This window comes from Vanellus vanellus (genome assembly GCF_965231255.1).
Source record: "Vanellus vanellus genome assembly, chromosome: 6".
Classification (NCBI taxonomy): Eukaryota; Metazoa; Chordata; class Aves; order Charadriiformes; family Charadriidae; genus Vanellus; species Vanellus vanellus.
Window position 1 is genome coordinate 58,075,035 of NC_138911.1, and position 9,923 is coordinate 58,084,957.

Here is a 9,923-nt window from a genome sequence, read left to right on the forward strand (position 1 = left end):
TGTGTGAGAGTGTGTGTGTGTGTGTGTGAGCGTGTGTCCCCGTCTGGTGCACACAATAGCCCCCGCCGCCCCGGCCAGCCCCGCCGGCGGCGGCCGGTGCGCGCTGCCGGCTGTGCCCTCCCCCTCTCTCCTCCTCCTCCTCCCCTTCCTCCTCCTCCTCTCCCCCTCCCGGCCGCTGCATTGGCAGCGCTGCCGTCCCGCTCCCAACTCCGCTGCGCCGCCGCGGAGGGGGCGCGCCCGCCCGCCCGCTGCAGCCCGACGTGCCCGCGGAGGGCGGCGGGGTGGGCTGCCCCGCCGGAGGGGCAGAGCCGCCTACCGCGCCCGCGGAGGGCGTTGGGGGGGGGGGGGGGGGCGGTCTGGGGGTGTAGGGGTCGGGGGGGGAAGGAGGGAAGAAGCGCGGCAGCGGGAGTTGCGCGGCGGCTGCCCCGCGGTGGGGATGGCGCGGCGCTCCCCCGGATTTATCTTTAGTTGCGCGTCAGCTGATTAATAGCAGATGCCGACGGATTATTTTTTTTATTATTATTATTTTACTATTTTTTTTCCAAGATGACCTTTTCGAGCGTTGATTTGAATTTTAAATTTTAATTAGCTGTAATCCCATCAAAAGTGAGCGCCTTCAGAGGGGGAAGCGCGGGGCCGGGGACCGGCCGCCGTTCCCAGCGCAGCGCCCCGGCGTCAGACCCCGCCGCCGCCGAAACCCGCCGCCAATCTCCGGCTGCCGGAGTCCCGGGTGCCCAAATAGCCCCGCCGGGAGCCGGAGGGGGGACGGGGGACGGCAATCGTGGCCGTGGGTTGTCCCGGGAGCCTCCGGGCTGCAGCAGCGCCGGGGGCGGGGGGAGGTGGAGGTCGCCGCGGGAGTGAAGGGTTGGGTTGGGGCTCCCGGTGGAGGTTGATGTTTCGGGTTTTGCTGTCCTTGTCAAGAGAAAGGGCTGAGTGAGTGCTGCCGGGTTTGGGGGAGCGGAGCAGTGGGGTCACCGCAGAGCTCCCCTGCGAACAGCCTGCGTGGTGGCAGTCGCAGTCTCTGGCCCGTGCTTTAGCCTCCAAGTAAGGCAGGGAAACTCCTGTCTCTTCCTTCCCATAGATTGCCTTGTTTGGATTATAATATCTGCAGGATAGCAACTTTTTTTTTTTTTCCTAAATGTACATCTTCTTCAATGCACGATGGTAGCATTAGCACCTTAAAACATCACTTCTGTTGATTGGTAGATTTGTTATTAATTTAATCCCATTCTTCGGTATTTTATCTTTAGGCTCTGTGTCACAGAAATCAGGGTCTACGTTGCCGACACCACTTTTTTCTCACAGACCTCAACTATCTAAACCCATTGGCAGCGAATGCAGGATATTTGGGTGGGCTTTGGGCATTAAATGACCGCATCATCACAAAGTTCTTCTCAGGTATTTGGTAATACTGTCATCCATACTGTTTAAATTGGGCAAACTCCAGCCCAGAATATGGAGGTGCGCAGCTCCAGCGAAAGAGTTAAAGGTCCTGGGGTTAAATCTGGCACCGTTCAGTAAAGCCGAGAGCTTTATGCATTTGTCCACGATCGCAGACACGATTTGGGGAACGGGACCTCTCTGTCCTTTTAAAGACAGTATTATCCCCCAGTCGCAGCCTGATGGTACAGGCTCTACCAAAAGTGGAGCAATTTCTTCCCCAAAATGCCAGAAGTGGAGCACTTTCTTCCCCAAAATGCAAGTGCAATTTCCATTAAGTCACTGTGTAGATTTGTTGGCTTGTTGAGTTTCGCTGTCTTTGCACACTGGAAATGTTAGGCAGTCTCTTCTATTCATATGAATTATGCTGCTTGGCAGAAATCCCTTATTTTGTGTAATTCATTGTTCATTTTCCCCTCTCCCCTTTAATAATAAGGGGACAAAAAATAAGCTTAAAAAAAGAACCAAGGTTTTAATTCCTGTTTGGGTGCTGTAAGCTAGGAATAATTGTCTACGATCTAGCAGTGTCTTATTTTTAGTAAACCAATTACAATTTCACAGTAAGTCTGTGGTCATTACCGTGTTTGAAATGTCAGAAAACACAACCAGCATTCCCATTCTCTCTAGGTACCCATTTTGCGCGGGGTTGGCTTGCTTTTTCAGGACTCGGAAACACTATACTCACCTTCACACCGAGGCAACGACAGATACAATACGGGTGTTGTACTGATTTAACTATGGCTGTATAAAATACTGGTAGTACAACTCTGTAATGTAAACAAGCCCGAAGTCATTACTGGAGGCAAGGCAACAGGACGAACTGCCCCACAAACTTTATTCTCAGGGCTCCTGCGTTCCTGAAGGCCCCGGTGAAAGCCCGACGTGGTACGCAAGCCGTCTGCTTTCATCGCTCTGGCCGCCGAGCCCTTTGCAGGCTGAAGGCTCCCCTGCCACGAAGGCGAGAAGAGGCTCCGTTTTCAGTCCTTCCCCGAGGGAACGGAGCCAGGCAGCAGCTGCTCGGCCGGTAGGAAACTCTCCGACCGGCGTCCGTGTTCGGGGGAGATCACGGCCATCGCGCCGCCGAACATGAGGACGGCTGAACGTGAGCAGGGGCTGATGGAAGATGTTGGGAGCCACCACATTTGGCATCCTGGTGCGGCCACGTGCGTTCCTGGGTCCAGCTAAAATGCTCCTGGGTGCCAGCCAACCTTTTGCTGCTTACGGAACCTTCTAGAGTTGAACAGAAAGCCCAGGTTTTGGGCAGAGAGAGTAAAAACTAGTGGTGCTGGCAGGGCTCTCGTTTGCCAAGCAAGGCTAGCCCCGCTCCTGGTTGTTTATGCTGCCTGGACACCAGCCAAAGCCCACAGAAATTAGTAGAAAAACCAACTGGATCAGGTCCATAAAGCCTGAGGACTCACTTCCATTCTTACCCCTTTGATCCAACAAGAGTGTATATTTACCGAGTGGGGCCTCTCTAGACCTCTTTGTTGGCCAAATGCAGAAGTGGTAGCAACAGGTTTTTCATGCAATTTAATCGTTTTCTCTCTCACCGCATTGGGCAGAAGCCTCTTTGTGTTTGTTTCTACATGATTTCAGTGCTTTTATGTTCTTTTTTTTTTTTTTTTTTTTTCAGGGCATCTTCTTTGTGGTAGTTGCATTTCAGAGGGAGAGTCGGGGCCTGAGACTATTTGATACTTGCAGGGGTTGAAGAGATTTTCAGGGCATTGGTCATAGCGAGTTTTATTTGCAGAAGTTCTTCCAAACTTTTCCAAAGGTTGATTTATCCCATGCAGACAGCAGCAGGCATTAAAAGGACTGAATGCTCCATTCTCTCCTCCAAAACAGGGAGGAATTTAACCCCAAAGGATGCTGAGCCCCGTAGCGTTGAGAGAAGGAGCTGCCATTGGTGTACACACATCTTCCCCAGTTTGCAGTCTACTTCGGCACTTACCCGTGGTCAAATGCAAGGTCAGCGTTCGGGAGGTTGCTCCATTTGCAGTCAAGTCACAGAAGTGGGCATGACCTTCCCGAAGATCTTTTCTAGCACGTCATCTAAGACTCAAGGAAGCATTAACTTGCGCTATCGCCATTCCAGACATTAATCAGAGCATATATTGCAGACAGTCTCCTGAGCAGTGTGCCTATGTGAGTCGTATCTGGTTTATGGCTGTCCTGCTGACTTCTCCCTGATAATGAGACCCTGTGTGTGCACTGGAGTATTTATGCGTATATATTGAAGCGTCTGAGGCCTTACATCTCCATTGTCAAATCATCCTACCGAACGGATAGGCTCATAGCACTAAGCTGCATATGTAAATTGCATATTAACTTGTATTTACTATACCGCGGCTATCAATAAGGATACACCACTCTGGTGGCACACGTTAAGAGCGCAAAGGACTCTGCAGCGGTACCGCTGGCACAGGTCACGTTCGACTCCGCAGCAAGAGCTTGCGACATCCCTGTCCGAAGCAGCCAGGCTTTTCCCATCACACCTGTACTTCGGCTCCCGTCTCAGCGGCTGGGGGACAGCTTCCTCGCAGTTAATCATCTTCTATAGTTTCACCCAGCTTGCCTAACCCTCAACTTCTGGGTGGTCTTCATTACTATCTGCCATGTTCTGTATTTCTAGAAATGGTAAAAGAAAGTACTTTTTCAGCCTTTAAAAATCCAATGTTTTCTTTTTTTCCATAAAGGGAGCACACTTCTCGGTTTGCAGTGGTGAAGGAAATTTGCATGGCATTGCTAAGGCACACTTTCCCCTTTGAGAGGTTTTTTTTTTTTCCTCTTTCACCCTCGCTGATCACCCTGGCAGCCATATTTTAGTGTTGCTTCAGTTTTGTTTGGCACATTCAGAATATAACATACATTTACTTTAAAAAAATCTAATACAATTAAGCAAGTTATTTCCTTTTTAATATCTGTTTTATTTATTCATCTATCCTTTGCCAGGAAGGAAACCTGAGAACCTATGTTATAAATTAACAGGTGTATAGAAGTTTGTAGCAGGATATATAGAGAATGACAATGAAAGGCCATAAATAATACTGGACGGTAAGAGACAAAATTGGTGTCTGCTTTGGGACCAGGCGTAAGATTTATCAGACCCAGACAAAGGTCTCTAAATCAGAAGCTGATGTGTTCTCAGATAAGCTGAGCAGCGCTGGTAGGGTACAGTGTAGACTTACTAATTTCCTATTAAAGGAGAGGTTCTTAATTGGTGTTGCTCTATTTGTAAGCAAATAATACACTGTGTTAACAATGCACTTTATTTTAGTAACTCCCAGAAGAAACCAGGGCTAAATACTGCAGAAGTGTTTTGCTAGATTAGGACTGGGAAATCTCACAATGGAAATCCTTGCTAAGCAAAAATATAACCTCGAATAAAGGGTTTAGTACTAGAGGTGTCCGGTGCCAGTTTAGCAGCAGTTCCTCAGAAAATGTTTTGTCCCAGGATAAATCAATTTTATCTCCAACTGTTACCCTGAGCTTTGTAATGCAGAGATTTGGTGGACCTGTCCCACTGTCTGTAAAAGGTCTCTTAGCAGGATCCTCTCTTGGGACTTGTGGGGTTGGCCAAACGTATTCTTGGAACGAGTGTTGTGATTCTCGTTAGATAAATCTGCAATCTCAGGGCATAAAAGACGTTATGTTTTCCCTTGTGTGTGGCATATAATCTCAGTCTTTTCTTGATTTTTGCTTTTCCACGAGGTTTCCAAATCAGCCCAGCCTGAGCAAATATAAACAAGCGTAAGCATCCCAGATGCAAGGTAAAAAATAAAATCTCAAACATTTCACTCTTCTCCATTCCCCATACTAAAACCTTCACGTGCTACACAGTTCGCACCATCATTGCTATAACATCTTTGTTGTTGGCCTTAGTGTTGATGCCCACTTCTGCCCTTTCGAACCCATCCAGATAGCTACAGCAATCACCTCTGCTATTTCTTTATCCTTTTATCACATAGTGAATCAAAACCAAGTTCCTTGTTCCTGCCTCCCAGACCCTCTGTAATTTGGAGCATTCACAGTGGCGTCACCTTCTAGCCCCCTTCCCTACCGTCCCTCGATATTTTCCGTTTCCCTTACCCCTGTATCCTTTCTGTGCTGTCCTTTGGGACTAGAACTGCCTCCCTGCCTCAAGGAGCCACACTTTTTCCCTTACAAAGCACTGTTTCTGTGTCCAGATCCATAAACAACCAATTTTTAAACACATTAGGTCCCTTCAGCATGGAGACCTGTCCTCTTCACCATGTCTCAACCCTTCTTTGGTGTCGTTCTCCTCAGTCTAGTCAGAGAAGCAGGGATGAGGATTTTGGGAGGAGCGGCACTGGATGGGAAGGATTTTTGGGTGAGTCTGGGAGCTCTCTGCGGAGAGAAGCAGGGCTCGGGCGTGCTCCTGGCTTCTGCTTGACTCCTTTGGGAGCCTGGATGCCAAGCCCATGCCTCTGAGAGCAGTCCAGCCCCCAGGGATGGAGAGAGAAGTGGGAGGCTGGGGACGGGGAGAGCCAGGCACACCATTTCTCTAGTCAAAAAGAGCTGGTGCTGTCTCCGGGCTGTATAGTAGCCATCACACTGGTCGCTCCACTTCCCTCTGACGCGTTCCAGGTGGAGGGGAAGTCCAGAGAATGTCATGTAAGAAATGCAAATAAAAATATCTTTCTAGACTTCCTTCTCTTATGTACTGTCTGCCAAAACCTTCGCTCCTCTCCTTTACTGTTTTGCCTATGGATGTGTTTTATGCTTTTATCTTGCTCTTCTGGTAAAAGAAGAAGTACTCGCTGCGAGTTTACATAACTTGCCTTTTACTGCTCTGGAAATGAACGTGGAACTTTGGTCTTAATTAGACTCTCAGCGTAAGTCCTGTTTTAATGAATCACTGAAATATGTGAATAACATTAAGCTTAAGAATACGGCTGCAGAGTTGGATACTCAAAGGCGGTTGCGTGGCTGAGTCCACGGGGAGGTGAGCTCTTAGCACCCCGGTGAAGGTGTAGTAAGGGGGAAAGGACTCCCTGAAACCAGGGCATAGATTTGAATTTAGCTGCAGGTAGAGCTCTCCGCCTGTAGAAGAGTTTGCATTTCAGAGCCAGTACTTGTATGCTGAACATTTTGCTCCTGCATCGCAGCTTCACCCCGACATCGGGGGTTCAGGCTGCGGTTCAAGGTCCAGACTATTACGTTACTGAGTTCCTCCTGCAACACAGCAAAGAGCCCGAGCTCCACCTGCACCCGTGGGGCAGAAGGCTTTTAGTAGTTTGCCCTGGGAAGTTAAATGCCTCAGAATATGGGATGGTGGAGATGTTGGGAAACGTGCAAAACCTTGTGAAAAAATACCGGCTCATTAAGACACGCTCCTGATGCTTTTGCAGAGTGTCAGTCTTGTCTGGCGAACCCGGTGACACTTATTAAAAAGCATTTGGAAAAAAGGCTTCCAAAAGACACTCAGCACCACGCTTAGCTGGAGGTCAGCCTGTAACAGTTAATAAGTGAAAGGAAACAACCTGGAACGGTAATCACCTGCCAGGGACCTTCGGGTGTCACTGGTGGGATGTCACCTGGTCAAAGCAGGATGGGATGAATGGACCACTGTCATGGAAATGCACTAAACGAAAAGTAACACTAAATGGACAAGGAGAGTTGCAGAAGAAGTAGCAGTGGGCCAAAACCTCATGGTTTTTACTTCTCCCTTAGTTTGGCTGACCTTCAAGACCCAGACCTGAGGATGTGCCTAGACGGTCCCTTTGGCTGAGGTGACTGTAGGACCTTAGTTTGCATAGCCAGCAGCAAACACAAGGTGATGTGCTGCTGCTCATGTCTGCCTTTAATTCCATAGTCCAAAAGGCTAAGTACTCATTTTCAGCCGAGGGAAGCAGAGATAGCCTCCAGCTCAAGTCCAGAGCAACGTTCAAACTACGCCTTTGTAATCGGGATACTGTCAGGCTCTCTGCTGCATCTCAGGGATGAACACGGGGAGGATTTGTGACTACACGCATTTCGACCAGACTGGGAGAGAAAAGGAAAGCAGAGGTCCTTTTAAGATCAGTTATGGTAAAAAACCCCTGGAATTTGGTTTTTCGTTTGGTTATTCGGAGTTACACCTGAACTCTTGCAGCTATAGCAGCCTTCTGGTACCTAAAGGGGGCCTACAGAAAAGGTGGGGAGGGACTCTTTATCAGGGAGTGTAGTGGTAGGATGAGGGCTAATGGTTTTAAAGTGGAAGAGGGTAGATTATGATTAGGTATTAGGAAGAAATTCTTTACTGTGAGGGTGATGAGACACTGGCACAGGTTGCCCGGAGAAGCTGTGGATGCCCCATCCCTGGAGGTGTTCAAGGCCAGGCTGGATGGGGCTTTGAGCAACCTGGTCTGGTGGGAGGTGTCCCTGCCCATGGCAGGGTGGCTGGAATTAGATGATCTTTAAGGTCTGTTCCAACCCACATGATTCTATGATTTGGATGCAGAATCTGTACTGAGAGGACAGGCTCTGATGCAGAAACTGAAATCCAAACAATCTCCCTCTCCTAACTAGGAGATCAAACTGCCGATTTAACGCATGTCTACAGGTAAGGTGGAAAATGTAGAGAGATTTATATAGAGGAGAGATTGGAAAGAAAAAACCTGCAAGTTAAATGGTGTTTGAAGTGACAGAGAGCTCTGGGGAAATAGGCAAAACCTGAAGAGCAGCAAAAGGATTAAAATCGTGAAGTTCTCTAAAGAGGCTGAAAAAAAAAGACTGGAAAAATAAGATGGGTAAAGGCTAAATCCCACAATCCCTTACTCATGCAAGGAATCCTGTTGACTTAAATACTTGTGTAAAAGTATTTCTGTGGGTAAAGGATTTGTTGGACTGCATCCAAAACCGGGTTAAGGTTGATGTTTTCACAGAGATGGCAGTCTTTCGTATGCCACCCTGGGTAGTAAACGGCAATCATGGGACACATTTTACAGGGCCCACCAAATAAATAAAAAAAAAAAACAACAAACCCTCCCCTTTTGCTGAAGTGCATGGGAGGTTCAGGGTGGCGGGGGGCTAAGAGGAAGGCGACTCAGTGCCCTGGGAGACAGGGGCGGTGGTTACGACTGCGCCGCAGCCGAGTGCGGACCCTCTGCCGGGGAACGCCGCCGCCAGCACAAACTCGCACAAGTTGTTTTGGCGCCTGGCCTAGAACAACACGGGGCTGTTTTTTCCCTTTTGTGCTCAACTCCGTTGCACTGGGACAATGTGAGATTTTAAATGTTATACACAGGAGGAAGAAAGAATACCACCTTTTTTTTTTTTTTTTTTTTCCCTTTTCCTTTTTCTCTGCTGTACTTATCTTTGCGTGTGGTGATGTTACAATGCCAGGTCAGCAAATATTTTATTCCGCTGCCAAGTTTTTGTGCAAAGGGCACGAGGGGTGGCTGTGAGTGACCAGGGCGCCTGTAATAGTCACAGACAGAAGAGAAAACCCAGGATGTGCGGCCCCCGCCTTCAATTTTCTTGCAATGGGTTGGTTCTTCAGCTGCAGGCTGCCAGGTCCAGCTGATGCAGAGAGATGGAGACAGTGATGAGAGGAGCAGGAGAAGGGAGGTGCTTAAAGCCCGATAGGCAAATGAGATAAAAAGTCCCGTCTCCCCTGTGCCCTGCTCTTGGCACCAATGACTCAGGGAGCCAAGTTGCAAATCTCGCACTTGTTCAGGTGTGCCTGGATGGAGATGAGTGACTCGGGCCATGCATGACTCTTCCCACATCTTCAGGGCAGCCGGTGGAGTGACCCTTGCGCGTACCTGCCCAGCAGCACCAGGAAGGGCTCCACTCTGCCTACATAAGCCCAGTTCAAGGAAGCTGGAGGAAGAACTGCTCATCGCCCTCATCCTCCTCCAGGACTTTGCAGAAGGTGCCATGGAGGCGCACAGCCCTGGTGTCACTGAGGCTTAACACTAGGCAGGTGGTCCCTGGATCAGGACCTAAATGGTTAATTTTCAAGTGGCTTCTTAGAGCAGATGTTCCCATGAGTATCCCCTCCTTCCCTCTTCTGACACATTTCCTACACAAACAGCAGATTGCATTGCTGCTGTCCTTTTGATCTGCGGGAGGGGGAGGAAAATCCCACACAAATTATATTAGTTCTCTTTTCAGGCAGGCTGGTGACGGGGCGTACGGGCATGTACCTCCCTCCCACCTCTCCCTACCCAGATGTCTCTTCTGGGACTTTCTTCTTTAGCCTCTGCCCACTTCTGCACCTTCTTGTAAGGGTGCTTACCTTAAAGCCTGCAAGGAAAGAGGAGGTAAGGTTGGGCAAATTGTGGAAAAGTTGTGATTGCAAAACATTGCTGTCTGTCTGAACACATACAGAGGCTGGTGGGCAGGCTGAGCCCTCTGCTGCCACGCTGCAGGCACTCGTGCAGTGCCTCGCACTTGTGTACCTGCACGCCTTGAGGGCAATGATGAATTAAGCCGCACTGCCTGGGCACGGCATAAGATCTTACCAGACAGGAGAC